Genomic DNA, 17,490 nt, shown 5'->3' with positions numbered 1-17,490 from the left:
TGTGCCCGAGTTGGGACAGGAAATGTAACGGCAGTGTTAGTTTAGTGAGGGAAGTTCTGAATGAGCAATGAGATGATCTGTGCAGATATTCATGGACCTGATACAAACATTTCTAACACGATTGCCGATATTGAGGGAGAAGCCTTGTCCGTGTGGTCAGTGACCGGTCTGAATACACAGTGACAATACCAGAGCGTCAGTGATGCGACATCAGCAGTCGTGATCGCTCTGTTTACTCCACGTTGAAGTGACAGGTCAGATCACTCGCGTTTCTCTCTGATTCAGGGAATAAAGCAATAACCTGTTCAAGCTATCCTTATAGCTCTGTCCTCAACACCCCGAAACAGTCTCGTAAAATCCCTATGAACTCATTCAATCTTATTGATATCGTTCCTTCAGAAAGGTGACCAGATCTGCATACAATACTCCTAATTCGGCCTCAGCGACGTCATAAAACTTCAACATAACATCTCATCACCGATACCCAATACCTTAACATATGAAGGTCAATGTACCAAATACCCACTTTACGGCCCTGTCGACCTGTGATGCGACTTTCGAGAGATTATGGATCTCCATTCCCAGATTCCCCTGTTCTACCGCAATCATCGCTGCCCCAACATTCAACGTGTGAATCCTCCTAACGCAACAGCTCGCAGTTCCCTGAATGAAATTACATCGACCACTTCTCAGCCCATTTTACCGGCTGCTCCACTGACTCTGAATGACTTTGATGGATTTGGGAAAGTCAGGTAAGTTTGGAACACCCGCCAATAGCATTAGGTCTGTGCTAAGTCTGAAGGAACACGCAGTTCCAGAGTTTTCAGTCTCTCGATCCCTCTAGGTAAAACACCAAAGTATGTGCGCTGTATTTCCCCCGCGTTTCTTTCACATTGGAATCCGGCGACGTGTCTGTCCTCGCCTTCCCCCCTCGACCAAACTGAGGCTTTATTAAAAACTACAGCAATTGCACCCCACATTGCGGACTGACATTCGCTTTTCTACAAAACTAGCATCGACTTTTCAAGCTTCCGTTAACACTGAGATTGCAAGATGTTTCTGGAATCCTTGGTCTCGGTCAGCGATACCCGGGACACGATCTCCAGTCCCGAACTGCGAACTGGGGGAACTGGACCGCTGAACAGGAGAGGTTTCGGGAACACAGAATCTCACGCTGGAGCGGGGCAGTGCATCCGCACCAGGTGGACGGTGGGACTTGCAGGACAGAACTGTGGGTCACCAGGGCGGCGCTGATCTACACTGACAAACGTAGGTCGTCCCACTCGGGAAGAGAGGGGAATATACACTGGTGAATGCAGAAAAAAAAAAACGATTGAAAGGATCGTCAGTTGAGCTGGAGTGAGGAATCATGCGCGATAGTAAAGCGAGTGCGGAACGAGACGAACACGTATTTACACGGGTCCCCTTTGGTGCAGAGATTGTCTACAATGTGGTGAATTAGTTGAGCCAGGCAGGGAAACATCATTAATTCATGACATCCTTCCAGCAATGAGAGCCAAGGGATGTTTTATCGCGATTTTGAGTTGCTCCCTGAACTTGGTCTGGGTGACGGCGTAAAGAGCCGTGTTTGTGCAGCAGCTCAGAAGCTGCAGCATCGAGCCCAGTTCTCGCAGAGAATCCGGAGGAAGACTCGTCGCAGAGAAAGCAGACAGCCGGTTCCACAAAGAATAAACAGTGAACGGTCCCCACAGCAGGACGAAATTGCCAGAGATGATCAGCAGTAAAACGAGGGATTTCCTGCGGCTCTCCATCTCCGGGTCCCTGGCACCCTGTCCCTTGTCAGCACACCGGAGTCTCCTGCGCCCTCTGCTGGTGACTAAAACATGCCGGACGGTCAATGCATTCGTCAGGAGAACCAGCAGGAACGGGATTACAGGGGTGAGAAGGTAATGAAATAAGTCTATTGGCATTGCGACAGGAAAAGACAAATAATACACGGTTTGCATACAAATAAATGGAGCAATTATCCATGAATAATGCCCTGAGAGCCGAAAATACCAGTAAATGTTCCTTAAGCAGCTGATCACTGTCACTGTTCCCAGAATCACAGCCGCAGTTTTCCCGGTGCAGTATTTTGTTTTCAGCTTCTGGCAACAAATGGCCACAAACCGGTCAAAGGTGAAAGTGACGGTGAACCAGACCGAACAATCGGTGGCGGCGTAAAGCAGGACGGCGTGGATTTTACACACTGGTGTACCCGCAGCCCAGAGGACAAGTTTCACTGGCACGTAAGTGTACGGAATCTTGCTGAATATCAGGTCCAGGACAACGACCATAAGATCCGCCGCTGCCATGGCAACCAGGTAGCGAGTGACAACTCTAGAGAGACCGCACTTTCCTCTGGACAGGATTAAAATCGTCACCAGGTTCACTGCGAGGAGGAGAAAAATAAATAATATTCAAGTGACACACATCAGGAAGCATTTTCTGTTAAGAATTTGTCCGATTTGTGGCTAGTGTGTAGATTTGTGGCTGGCGCTTAGTCGAGAGGGCTGTTGGCTGCGAGAATGTTCCGGCTTTAGATTATATTTCCAAATATTTGGATTTGAAAATTAATTTGCATTTTAAACACAAGTTCAGGAAGCAACTTGATTCGGCAGCTGATGTTCTCGAGGGGAGATGAAGCGACAGAAAAGAAGCAACGTTTCCAGAGGCAAATATCAAAGCCCCGGTCATGTCCATGATGTGTGCAACGGCCTGGACAGAGTTTACCGGTTACATCACCGACCTGCACAGTGCCAGGAGTCACAGGGAACAGCATCGCTGCAGAATTTGAAGCTATCAGAATGTCTTATACGGAGTGTGCGACAGCAGCAATGATTTCACAATGGGCGATAAACATTAGAAAACAGTTTAAAAGTGTTGCAATAGTTGAGCTTTCGAGAGAGACTTACCGGGAAGAGCAATGATAGCGAGGACGGGAAAGAAAAATCATTTGAATTGTTATTAACGCATACGTAATTCGAAGATCTAAGGTCATCCATTCATAATTAGTAAACATAAACTGAGCAGCCCAGAAGACATTCTTCGGAATTTCTGTCACATTCCACGCTGCTGTTCCCGGACTCTGATCCATTCCGGAACCAGCAAACCTTCCTTCTGCAGCGTGCTCTCTCTGTCCCGCTGGTGTGGATCGGCGAATCACTGTGAGTGCCGGAGCGGCTGTTCAGTGAGAGCTCAGTGATTCAGGTGCTTATTAATAGGAGAGGGAAACTCCCTTGTGACGCTGAAACCCTCCGTGAAATGACGATATCGGCATTAATGAAATGACACATGCAGTTAACGCTTTTTGCGTAGCAGCTGAGCAGCAGGTGTGGGGAGGTGTTGTCAAATAATATCGACGTATGAAGTTCTATATGTTCATAATTTATTGATAAAATATTCAGTAGATTTCGCCAAAAAAAACTGAGTAAAATTCGATGTTAGAATAAAACGTGCAGATTCTATCATTAAGCTCTTTTAAAGAAAAGCGGTATATGTTTCAAAAGCTTACTTTTGATATTGTGATTGAAAAGCAGTGGTGGCATGAGTATTTGGCTTAAGGAGAGAGACAGTGACAGCGAGAGAGTGAGAGAAGCGAGAGAGACGGGAGAGGATGAGAGAGACTGACAGAGAGAGGGGAGAGGAGAGAGGGGACTGAGAGAGAGGACAGAGAGAGACTGAAGAAGGGAGAGAAGGAGAGAGGGGAGAGTGAGAGACAGAGAGAGACTGAAGGAGGGAGGAGAGAGGGGAGAGTGAGAGAGACAGAGAGAGACTGAAGGAGGGAGGGAGAGAAGGAGAGGGGAGAGTGAGAGTGAGAGAGAGAGAGAGAGAGAGAGAGGAGAGAGAGAGAGAGAGAGAGAGAGAGAGGAGAGAGAGAGAGAGAGAGAGGAGAGGAGAGAGGGGAGGGGAGAGACTGAAAGAGAGACAGTCACACAGAGAGAGACTGACAGAGGGAGGGAGAGAGGGGGAGAGACAGAAAGAGACAGTCAGAGAGAGACAGAGAGAGACTGACAGAGGGAGAGAAGGAGAGAGGGGAGAGTGAGAGAGAGACTGTCAGAGGGAGAGAGACTGACAGAGAGAGGGGGGGAGGGGGAGAGAGGAGAGAGTGAGAGAGAGACAGTCACAGAGAGAGACAGACAGATAGAGAGAGAGAGGAGATTATTATTCTCTGCCCTCGGTCTTTCTGTTCCTTTTCACGTGTTTCATGGCCATTTTCACATCATCATAATACAGTAGAATTGTTCATGAAAACATGTGGGGGAGAGTTTCTGAATTACAAAACCTTTGGCATTGGACAGCTCCACTCTTTTGACCTCAGTAGTCCGTGTCCAGTGGTACAAACCGACCTCTTTCTTGGTTCCAGTGAAGAACCGTGAGTTCGTCTGTGTCTTGACAGCCCTTCGCTCTCTCCGGAGCGTTGCTAGTACCGAATGCAAACAGATATTCTCAAGATCAAATCACGTTTAATATCACCGGCATGTGGCCGTGATATTTTGTTAACTGAGCAGCAGCAGGTCAATGCAATACTTAACATAGAAAAAGTAGATAAATAAGTAAAGTAAATACATCGGGTGTATAGCGAATTTTAAAAATCGTGCAAAACAGAAATAATATATGATAAAAATGTGAGATAGTAAGCGCGGGTTCAATGTCCATTTAGGAATCGGATGGCAGAGGGGAAGAACCTGTTCCTGAATCGCTGAGTGTGTGCCTTCAGGCTCCTGTACCTCCCCCCTGATGGTAGCAATGAGAAAGGGGTATGCCCTGGGTGATCGGGGTCCTGAATAATGGACGCTGACACCGCTGCAAGATGACGTCCTGGGAACTTTACAGGCTAGTATCCAAGATGGAGCTGCCTATATTAACGACCCTCTGCAGCTTCTTTCGGCCCTGTGCAGTAGCACCGCACCTACACCCCCCCCCCCCCACCCCAACAACCCTCCATCCCAGACAGTGACCCAGCCTGTCAGAATGCTCTCCCGTCTATAGAAGTGTTTGAGTTTATTTTGCTCACATACCAAATCTCTGCAAACTACAAAATGAAGTGTAGTCGCTGACTGACCGTCTTTGTAGCTGCATCGATGTGTTGGGACCAGGTTAGGTCCTCAGAGAAACAGACACCCAGGAACTTGAAACTGCTCCTCTCTCCACTTCAGATCCCTCTGTGAGGATCGGTATCTGATCCTTTGTCTTGCCGTTCCTGAAGTCCACAATCAGCTCTTTCGTCTTACTGACGTTGAGTGCCAGGTTGTTGCTGAGACACCACTCCACTAGTTGGTATATCTCGTTCCTGTGGTCCTCTCGTCTCCATCTCATATTCGACCAACAATGGTTGTATCATCAGTAAATTTATAGATGGTATATGAGCCATGTCTAACCACACAGTCATGGGTGTACAGAGAGTAGAGCAGTGGGCTAAGCACACAGCCCTGAGGTGCACCAAAGTTGATCGTCAGCGTGGAGGAGATATTTTCACGAATCCGCATAGATTTTCGTCTTCCAGTTAGGAAGTCGAGGATACCAATTGCAGACGGAGGCACAGAAGGCCAGGTTCTGTAACTTCTTAATCACGATTGCGGAATGATGGTGTGAATGCTGAGCTATTGTCACCAAACAGCATCCTGCATAGGTGTTTGTATTGTCCAGCGTGGCTAAAGCCGTATGAAGAGCCATTACGAATGCTTCTGACGTTGACCTGTTGTGGCGATAGGCAAATTGCAGTGGGTCTAGATGTTTGCTGAGGCAGGACTTCACTCCAGTTATGAACATCCTCTCAAAGCATTTTCATCACTGTGGATGTGAGTGCTACCGGGCGATAGTCATTAAGGCAGCCTCACATTAATCTTCTTAGGCACTGGTACAATTGTGGCTTTATCTGAAGCAGTGGGAAATTCTGCCCGGAGCAGTGAGAGGTGAAAATGTCCTTGAATACCTCTACCATTTAGGTGACAGGTTTTCAGAGCGCTTACCAGGAATTCCATCGAACCTTTCACCTTGTGAGGGTTCACTCCACTTTAAAGACAGCCTAACATCGGCCTCTGAGACGAAGATCACAGAGTCACCGCGTCCAGCAAGGGATCTTCACAGCTGTAGTTATATTCGCGCATAGAAGGCGTTGGATACATCTGGTAGTGATGCATCGCTGCCATCATGCCATTGGGTTTCGCTTTGTAGGACGTAATGTCTTGCAAACCCTGTCAGAGTTGTCGTACATCCGATGTCGCCTCCAACCTTGTTGGAAATTGTCTCTTCGCCCTCCGCAAATCATACCTGTTTTTTCTGGTACAGACACTGGTCGCCAAATGTAAATGCCACAGATCTAGACTTCAGCAGACAACGTACCAACTGGTTCAGCCATGGCCTTTGTTTTGGGATTGTACAGTAATTCTTTGTAGGCACACTCTCATCCACACAGTTTTATTGAAGTCCGTAACAACTATATCATACTCATCCAGATTCGAAGATGAATCCCTGAATACAGTCCAGTCCACCGATTCAAGGCAGTTCTGTAGTCGCTCCTATGCTTCCCTTGTCCAAACCTTCTTGGTCCTCACTCCTCTTGCTGTAGTCCTTCGGTCTCTGGCTATACTCACGAGCAGAAGTACAGCCAAGTGATCAGACTTCCCGAAGTGAGGGCGTGGAATAGGACAGTTCGCATTCTTGGCGGTGTTTGTAGCAATGGTCCAGTGTGTAGTTTCCTCTGGTACTGCAAGTGATATGTTGATGGTAATTGCTTAGTGATTTTTTTCAGACTGGCCTGGTTGGACAATTCCCAAACCACTGGTGAAGGCGTTAGGGGGCGCTGTTTCGTGCATGATGATCCCATTATTCCTTCCTTATGCACCGAAAGTACGGTTCACACCATTTACAATGGAGATTGATAGGATCGTTGCCTAAGGTAGAGGGAGTCAAATTTAGAAAAGCTAGCATATTTATTATTTTTCAACATAGTTCCCTCCTACACGTACGCACATAGTCCAGCGTGGTGGAGCATACGGATCCCTTTGTTGTATAAGTGGTCCACAGCAGGGGTGATTGATAAGTTCGTGGCCTACGGAAGAAGGGGATGAGTTATTCCCTTCAAACTCTCTGCATTTTCACCCAAAGAGTTTGAACTGCACGTGCAGTAACAGAGCGTCTTGGACCTGCAGGTGGGCCACAGCAGGGATTATTAAGTTCGTGACCTAAGCTAGAAGGAGATATACAGCTCTCGTTACATGCACGTGCAGGTCAACTCTTTGAGTAAAAATGCAGGAAGTTGGAAGTTAACAAATCATCTCCTTCAACCGTAGGCCACGAACTTATCAATCACCCCATGCTGTGGACCACTTCTGGAGGTCCAAGACGCTGACTTATACAAAGAAGGGATCTGTAAGCTCCACGACCACTGGACTAAGTGTGTAAATGTAGGAAGGGACAATGTTGAAAATTAAATGTGCTAGGTTTTCTAAAATTGACTCCTTTTACTTTAGGCCACGTACTTATCAATCACCCCTCATAGGTTATTGATTGAAACGTCTCTTTTCTCTCTAACAACCTGGAAACGAGTAGGATGATGGTCATTTCGTCACAAACGAGTTCTCCACTGACACAGAAGCCGCTTGACCCATCTCGTTCCCTCACAAGTGATCGAGTGCAACAGTCTGTCTTTCAGTATAAACTTCATTCATTCTCAAAGCGGCGCCGAAGGCACAAAGCACATTTGACCCAATCTTCATCGGTGGCACTTCGGCAGTTCTGGGCAATATTTGGGAGGAATTCATCGGGTATATTATTATTATTATTATTATTATTATTATTATTATTATTATTATTATTATTATTATTATTATTATTATGTTACTCGCCTACCTGTCTCTGAATTCCACAAGTATTCTCATCTCTACTCTACCCGTAATAACGTGTCGCTCGTCATGTTATTGTCGACTCAAGGCTCTAAAACAGGACGCGGATTGTATTTATAGTAATGTATGGCACCTTTTATGAGTTTCCCGTTTAAAGCAACATTTTGGTGAATGATGTTTGTCACGTGATTGTGTCCGTGTCAGTAACCAGATGATAAGCTCCCGCACGGGAGGCTGGTCACGAAGGTTCAGTCGCTCGCATTCACGATGAAGTAGTAAATGGGATCAGACATCGGCTTTGTAGTGGAAGCCAGAGAGTGGAGGGAGATTATTGCATCTCTGACTGGCGGCCTGTGACTCCTACAGTGCCGCAGGGAACAGTGCTGGGTACGGTTTTGTTTCTCGTCTATATCAACCATCTGAATGATATGTGGTTTACTGGAAATCTGCGGATGACAACCTGATTGGAGGTTGTAGTGGACAGCGAGGAAGGCTGTAATGACTTACAGCGGGGTCCGCACCAGCTGGGAAAATGAGCTGAAATGGCTGAAGGAATTTAACGCAGACAAATGCGAGGTGCTGCTTTTCGGTAGAACTAACCAGGAGAGGTTGAACGGTCGGGCACTGAGGAGTGCGGTAGAACAAAGAGAGCTGGGAATACAGGTCCATAATCTGTTGAAAGTGGCGTCACAGGTAGATAGGGTCGTAAAGAAAGCTTTGGGCACATTGGCCTCCATGTATCAAAGAGTTAAGTACAGGAGATGGGACGTCACGCTGTATGATACATTTTTGAGGAAATTTACAAAGATGTTGCCGGGTCCTGGAGTTCATGCTCTTCCGTTGGTTAACAATTTCCTCTGTCGTGATACTTCCTTCATTTTTTATCCTTGTGCTTTCATTTAATTTCAGTTCCGTGTACTTATCAGAATAGTATATGTTCGTTGGAGTGGTGAATCATGTTTCCATTAATGAAAATATATCCTTAGAAGTTTTATCTGACTGTTGTATAAAGTATTTATGTTTTATTCTGTTCATCCTTCTTTCCCAGGTGGAGTTAATATAAATGGGTTCGAGTGTACATGGTGTTTTCTAAAATTCCTCATTTCAGTCCTTACTTTCCTTTGTAAAGTTTTCCAGATCGGTTTCAGACCGGGATATTATGTGATATGTGTGTTATACACGTCAATATGTATTATTTTTGTTTTCTTGACTCAAGCTGTTAAAACCAGAGGTCCGGGCACACTCATCTCTCAATTGCTCAAAACTTTCCGACTATTCTAATGGTGGTCAGTATTGAGCTTTTCTGGAGATTTACTGACATACTGCTGTGTTAGGGTGGTGACGGGTGAGGAGGATGGAGGGGGAGATGGAGGAGGTGAAGCGTGCGGACAGAGGAGAGAAGGTGGTGAGGGAGCTACACACACTCAGACAGCGATTTGAGAAGTTGCAATCTCTCTCACCCAAGCACAGTAACCAAGACAGCACAAGGGAGGGTCTGAGGTTTTCCCATTCTCGCTGCCGTTCGCCAGTTCCTCCTGTTCCCGAGCTGCGGTGCGAGTTTCTGCTGCTCTGAATGGAGCCCTTTCACGCGTCGCTGTTCCGTCCCACATCTCGTCTCCGATTGACACTCATCCTGGCACTCACTGTCTCTCTCTGTCTCTCTTTAATTATCACTCTATTTTTTTACTCTTACTCCCTTCCTCGGCTTCTCTCTCTCTCTCTCTCTCTCTCTCTCTCTCTCTCTCTCTCTCTCTCTCTCTCTCTCTCCTCTCTCTCTCTCTCTCTCTCTCTCTCGCTCTCTCTCTCTCTCTCCTCTCCTCTCTCTCTCTCTCTCTCCCTCTCTCTCTCTCCTCTCTCTCTCTCTCTCTCCCCCTCTCTTCTCTCTCTCTCCTCTCTCTCTCTCTCTCTCTCTCTCTCTCTCTCATCTCTCTCTCTCTCTCTCTCTCTCTCTCTCTCTCTCTCTCGATGTTACTCACCGTTCTGTCGGAGTTATCCTCTCACTCTCTCCCTCGGGTTTGCTTTCTGTTTTTTCTGTCTCTCTCCCGTATTTTCTGCCTGTCTGACTGTCCATCTCCCTTTTATTTTTCATTGCCTCTAAATAATCATCTATAACAATTCCTCTCTCTTCTCTCTCTCTCCTCGCAGAACCTCCCGTGGGGAGTGTCTGCGGTTTGGGATTGAGAGAAAGGGACTGCGGCATTAAGGGGAAGGGAGCGGGAGAAGAGCGATAGATAGATAGATAGATAGATAGATAGATAGATAGATAGATAGATAGATAGATAGATTAATTGAGAGAGAGAGAGAGAGAGACATTTACCCCCACCACACCTGTCACACTCACCGTTAGAGTAGATGTGAAGTGGGGGGGGGGCGGCGAAAAGAGGGAAACAGCAGAGAGAGAGAGAAGAAGAGAAAGGGCTCTGGGACTGATAGTCTGAGGCAGACAGAGGAGGGTGAGGGAAGAGTTGAAAAGGACCCTGGAGGAAGAAACCCTGCCTAATTACCTATCAGCATAAATATTTCATTGATTCCATTATGGATATATTTTATTTTGGTTTTCTGGGTATGCCTGCAAGAAAATGAATCCCAGAGCTGTATATGGTGGCATAGATGTACTCTCATAATAAATTTGTTTTTAACTTTGTAAGAGCCTGTTGGAGAGAGAGAGAGTCTGGCAGGGCGGAGAAAGAACGACTGAGGAGGGAGGAGAGTCAGGCGGCTGAAAGGCCAGTAAGGCAGGGAAGAGACCGTTTGGAGATAATCAGGAGGAGAGGGAGAGAAATCGTACATGAGAGAGCAGCCGGAGTGAGGGGGAGATTTCAGATGCGACCGAGGATATAGAAACAGGGCGATGGGGGCATGGGGGAGGGTAGAGACACTGGGGTCCTAGAGGCCTAGAGAGTTAAAAGAGGGTAGGAAAAGACCGGTAGGAGCAAGAGCGCGGGAGGGTTAGAGAGACATGGGAAGAGCCGGGGAAAAGAAATAAATGGTGGTGAGAGAGGCTGGAGGGCAGCGTGATGGAGAGAGAGATGGAGCCGGAAAGAAGGGACAGAGGGGGATAGTGGGGAGTGAGGGTGAGAGACTGAGTGAGTGGGTAATAAACGACGCAGGGGCGATGATCGTTTTACTCATCTCGTCTCCTCTCCGCAACTTTCCTTTCTCCCCTCCCCTCCTCAATCCGATCCCTTCCTTTCAGTCCCGCCCCCTGTTTACCAGCCCGCACCGACAGACCTCCTCCTTCACCTTCTCCAACAAGCCCGCGCCCACTCCTGCCTTTGGCGGGCCTCAGTGACGACACGTTCCCCACCGGAGAGCCTGAAGGATTCGTGCGAGCGACCTGAGAAGGGGAGTGAAATTCAAGGCGGTACTTTGGAGATGGGAGGGGCGTTTGTAACGGTGCCTAACCCTAAACCTAGCCCTAACCCATTCCTCCCCATGGTAACCCCTCAGTGTTCCAGCTTCCTTGTTAAGAGTCGCCCTGTCCCATCCTTGGCATCCCGTCACTCCTTAAACACTTCGCTCTCTGTTCTCCCTCTCCACTCTATCACTGCCCATCTCACCCTGGCTGGCGGCCATTTTGTGATGATAACTATTGACAACCGCTCTCCCAGTATCGTAGAATGATGTACACCCTTTTCCTCACCTTCCACTCACTTCCCTTCCTGTTTATTCAATCTCAACTCCCCATCCCTTCTCTCCTTTCCCTCGGTGCTCCTTCTCCCGACTCTCCATTTAACCTTCTGCCTGCAGCCAATGTGTGACAGTGCGTGACCCTCCCTCCCACTTCCTCCACCACAAAGTGTGTCACTCCCTCACACACACCCATCTTGTCACCCTCCTTTCCCATCCCATCACTCGCAAACCCCCTCCCCTCCCTCCCCTAGCTTTCCTCTCCCCGCCATCTCGATGCTCGGCATCCTATGCTGGTTGGCTGCCATTGAGCGATGACAATTTTCCCCTCTCCTCATCTCCCTCTCTCTCTGTGTTACCCGTTGAGTCACTCCCCTACTCACCCCGTCACTCCTGAACCCTCCCCTCTCTGACCCCCTTGTCCTTTCTCCCGCCATCCACCACATCCTGGCTGGTGATCACTTTCTGATGGGAAATTTCGCTCCCCCCTCACCCGATCCCTTCCCTCCGTCGTTGAATGTGTCGCGCCCTCTCCCTCAGCTGAGACGCTCAACTCTCCACCCCATCGGCCCAAACACTTGGTTTAACTACATAATGCCTCATAGGCCTGATTTTATACTCACAAATCAATGAATCTGTTGTAAATCACTCCCTACTTGTACATAGTTCTTCCCTTTTTGTTGTTTTTTCTCTCCACTCTATTCTATAAGTGTGCACCTCAGATAAATACTTTGTGGAGATTTGCGATATATATGATTATATTGTGGCGACCCAATTACTAGCACACTCGATCCGGCTCACAATTAGCCAGCGTGCAGGCACAAAGGCTAGGTCCGCAACAAAGGGAGAAAACCTGAGGGGGTGTCAGTACGTGCCTCTCGAGGCATCCGCGCGGGGGAGGGCGGATGGAGGGAGGCTTTAAAGCAAGGCTGTGAAGTTCGAATAAACTTTAACTTTGACTGCAGTTTACCGACTCCGTGTCGTTATTTTAGCGCTGCGTGCAGCACACCGCTACAATTGGTGACCCCGACGGTCCAAACGATTTTTGGACCGGAGATGAACGACGCATGTGGTTTCCTTGAAACTGCCAAGCTTCTGGACGCTGCAACCTCACCTATGGTTTCAGCAAGCAGAAGCCCAATTCCACGTTCGGCAGATAACCTCAGAGGACACCCGTTACTACTACGTGGTGAGTTCCCTCGACCAGGACACAGCAGCCCAGGTCGCGGAGTTCGTACAGTCTCCCCCGCGGACGGCAAGTACACGGAATTCAAAGCCCTGCTCATAAGGACTTTCGGACTCTCCCGCCGCGAGCGAGCTGCTCGTTTACTGCACCTGGATGGCTTGGGAGACAGGCTTCCATCAGCTTTAATGAATGAGATGTTGTCTCTGGCCGACGGACACACACCCTGCCTCATGTTTGAGCAGGCATTCCTGGAGCAGCTGCCGAGGACATACCCCTGCTGCTGTCCGACGCAGATTTCAGCGACCCCCGGAAGGTGGCAGCCCGGGCGGACTTGCTGTGGAACGCCAAGAAGGTGAGTGGGGCGTCCATCGCACTGATCACCCGGCCACGCTCCCAGCAGCAGACCAGTCCAGGCCCGGCCGCAGAGCCCGCTAAACCCAAAGGCCAGGGTGTGGAGCCCAACGAACAATGGTGTTTCTACCACCAGCGGTGGGGTGCAGAAACCCGCCGTTGTCGCCCGCCCTGCCAGTTCCCGGGAAACGCCAGGGCCAGCCGTCGCTGATGGCTACGGCGGCTGGCCATCGGGATAGCCTCCTGTATGTGTGGGACAAGAGGTCGGGACGCCGTTTTTTGGTCGACACCGGTGCCGAGATCAGCGTCTTACCTCGGACGAGTTACGACACCCGCAGCAGGGCGCCGGGTCACCCCCTGAGGGCTGTGAACGGCAGCACTATAAGGAACCTATGGCACCCGTCCGGTGCAGCTACGGTTCGGCTCCAGCCAGTTCACGTGGGACTTCACACTGGCCACCGTAGCCCAACCGCTTCTGGGTGCGGATTTCTTGCGGGCTCACAGCCTACTGGTCGACCTGCCCAGGAAGAGAGTGCTTCACGCCGAGACCTTTCAGACGTTCTCCCTGGGTGCAGCCCAGTTGCCAGCCCCTCACCTCGGCTCCATCACGCTGTCCGACAACGACTTCACCAGGGTCCTGGCGGATTTCCCATCGGTTCTGGCATCGCAGTTCGCGGCAGTCATGCCCCGACACGGCGTACAGCACCACATCCCGACCCAGGGACCACCCCTCCACGCCCGTGCTCGGCGGCTTCCCCCTGACAAGCTCCGACTGGCGAAGGAGGAGTTCAAGAGGATGGAGGAATTGGGGATCATCCGGCGGTCCGACAGCCCATGGGCCTCCCCCCTGCACATGGTGCCCAAAGCGACAGGGGGCTGGAGACCGTGCGGCGACTACCGCAGGCTGAACGAGGCTACAACACCGGACCGCTACCCTGTGCCGCACATTCAGGACTTTGCAGCAAACCTGTACGGCGCACGGATCTTCTCCAAGGTAGACCTCATCCGCGGATACCATCAAATCCCGATGCATCCGGACGACGTCCCCAAAACGGCTCTCATCACCCCGTTCGGCCTGTCTGAGTTCCTCCGCATGCCGTTCGGCCTGAAGAATGCCGCACAGACTTTCTGGGGCCCACGCCAAATTTCTCCAACCGTCTGAGGTGAAAGAGGCGCACAGCCGGTATGTACAGACCACGTGATTTCCCCGGAGATGTTTATGCCGAGCAACTTAAAGCCGTTCAACCCCTCAACCCAGGTACATTGATGTCAATAGGGAAGAGCCTGTCATTTGCTTAGTACAGCTGAAAATACATTTATTGACATGTTTCGTTTTAATTAAGTTGTGGCATGTTAGTAAATTAATTCAACCGAAACATTTAAAATTCGCCTGATTGCTAAAACGTGTCTTCGCACTTAATACAGCGTAATTGCAGCCTATGATGATGATGATGATGATGATGATGATGATGATGATGATGATGATGATGATAATAATAATAATAATAATAATAATAATAATAATTATTATTATTATTATTATTATTATTATTATTATTATTATTATTATTATTATTATTATTATTATTATTATTATTATTTAGTGATCCCGCGTGGCCTAGTGGATAAGGCATCGGACTAGCAACCTGAAGGTCACTGGTTCGAGCCTCAGCTGAGGCAGCATGTTTGTGTCCTTGAGCAAGGCAGTTAACAACACATTGCTCTGTGACGACACCGTGGCCAAGCTGCTTGGGTCCTAGTGCCCTTCGTTTGGACAACATCGGTGGCGTGGAGAGGGGAAGGTTTGCAGCCTGGGCAACTGTCGGTCTCTCATACAAACCTGCCCAGGCCTGCCCCCTGGAAAAACCTTCTAAGGCGCAAATTCATGGTCTTACGAGACTAACGGATCCCTATTATTAGTGATCCCGAATGGGAAATTCTTTCATTAGAGCAGTAACTTTTAAAAACACACTATTGAAGAATTTAAGACTCTTTGGATATATAGAGATTGTGAATGTTCCTGAGGTTTAGCTAAAATCAGCAAGAAGGAGGTTCCGGCGCCGGGAGGGGTGCAGCCAAAATGTTGTGATCAAGGTCTAAGTTCAAAGTCAAGCAATGTTCTTGTTAAGTGTTTTTAGTTACACCCGCTGTATCTATATAATGAAGCGTGACTACAAGCTAAGCAGAGCCCCCCCCCCCCCCCACACACCGCTCTCAGGTGCAGAGGCTCTCTGTGATATCATGTATAATAAAGTCCTTCAGTTTGAAACAATTCTCTGAGTCGGCCTGATTTGTTCTGTCTGCTGCTCCAGAGATTTATCTGCAACAGATTGGCGACGAGGATGGGATCCTCAATTTAGTCTTCTGGCTGAAAGTGGGAGGCTGGAAGAGCGGGATCCAGAAAAGGAACCCTAAGCGGAAAAGGAAAAGCAAGATAAAAAAGCGCCGACCAACTTGGGAAGGGAAATCAGTCTGCATTCCTCAGTTGGCTTGTCCAAATGTGAGAGATTTACAAACCATTGAAAATTACAGCACAGAAACAGGCCTTTTGGCCCTTCCTGGCTGTGCAGAACCAATTTTCAGCCTAGTCCAATTGACCTGCACCTGGACCATATCCCTCCATACACCTCTCATCCATGTACCTGTCTAAGCTTTTCTTAAATGTTAAAAGTGAGCCCGCATTTACCACTTCATCTGGCAGCTCATTCCACACTCCCACCGTTCTCTGTGTGAAGAAGTCCACCCCCCCCCCCATGTTCCCTTTAAACTTTCCCCTTTCACCCTTAACCCATGACCTCTTTTTAAAAAAATTTTCTCCCCTGGCCTCAGTGGAAAAAGCCTGCTTTCATTCATTCTATCTATACCATGTTACCACTGAGTGACAGGCCCTGAGCTGGAATGATGAACAGACCCCAGCGCATGCGCAAGCATTGTGCAAAACGGCAGCTGACCTGCATGAGAGAGTGCGACAGGCGCTGCCCCCTGTGGGAAGCGAGATTAATCATCCTTTTCCAACCCGTTGAAGGGGTATATGTAAAGGAGATAAAAAAGGACTCTTTTTCTCCTAGGTGGAAGCGCCCTTACACAGTGCTGATAATAACCAGAACCGCGGTGAAGTTTGAAGGAAAAGGAGAATGGATTCACGCTACTAGTTGCAAACGGCACCAGGAATTAGAAGACAAGAATGCATGAAGCTAACAAGCCAGATGCTTTTATGAGGATTGATACTGCGGGGAGTCAGTGTGGCCTTGTCCAGAAATACCTCTTTGTCCTTACGTCACACTCATGCCAGTCATTAAGGTGAAGAGTTGGACTCTTGTTGGGTGTGTGTAAAGATACCTCAGCATGCCGCCCATCACTGGAAGGGATCCCCATGAACGGAAGCGAAAAGCTCTCTGTTCAACTTATGAAACTATTTGACACATCCTATTCCAGCTTTAGAACGAGAGATTGGCAGAAGGACTGTGATGTCAGCGAAGGGGATTGTGGATGGTACCTCCCTACCCCGATGGAGGGAAAAAGGATGCCCTCCTTCGAGTTAGTAAATACACAGAAAACTGTAAATGGAATTTGTTACTGCAATACGGCGGGGGGAGATGGGAGATTTTTGGGTCATTGTTCTTGTACTGAACGGAGGGTGGGTCCTCCTCCGCTTACTCCTAATGGACCTTACTGGGTATGTGGGGAAAGAGCTTGTCCTTGGCTTGCAAGGCCGCCAGGCGAAAGTCGGAATGTGTCCCCAGGAAACTGGACGAGCTGCTGTTATCTGGCCTATATATTGCCCTCCATGCATCCTATAAAAGATATATCGCAACATCCTTATTGAAGGCGAAGTAAGCGAGGGATAACTGAAAGTGAAAGGTTTTGAATGTTAGCATTTCCCTCATGCGGCGTGGCCCGAAATTCACGAGAAATTATTAGTATGGCAACCGCTCTAGAGATATTGGCCAATGACGATGCCGATACCCTAACTCACGCAAGGGAAAGACCTAACAACAAAGGTAGTTGCCCTTAGAATGGTAGCCTTGCAAAATAGAATGGCCCTGGACCTGCTCTGAGCCGAAAAAGGAGGGACATGGTAGGGCAGGAATGTTGTACTTATATTCCCGATGCGTCAGAAAACACAACTGACCTTAGTCAACACATTAGAGGAAAGATTAAGTAGTCTACGAAGATAGGGAAACAGTTTTTTTTATTTTCAGGAACGAAATGGTGTGAAATACTAGAGGGTTGGTTTTCTGGCTGGGGAAGCTGGATTACCCATGGGATAATTATAGTGGTAATAATATGTGTTTTAGGATGCTGTGTATGTGGATTATTACGATTGTATTGTGACCAGTTAATGAAAACAGATTTACTCGGACCTGAAAATGACCCTATCATACCCCAGATGGTGAGGGAAATGCGCAGTAAGCGAAACTGGTGGACAGATGAGGTACATCCTGGCAAAGAAATACCCCTTCAGGAGGGATATGA

This window comes from Hemitrygon akajei, unplaced genomic scaffold, assembly GCF_048418815.1.
Source record: "Hemitrygon akajei unplaced genomic scaffold, sHemAka1.3 Scf000102, whole genome shotgun sequence".
Taxonomy (NCBI): domain Eukaryota; kingdom Metazoa; phylum Chordata; class Chondrichthyes; order Myliobatiformes; family Dasyatidae; genus Hemitrygon; species Hemitrygon akajei.
This window is presented reverse-complemented; position numbering follows the sequence as displayed.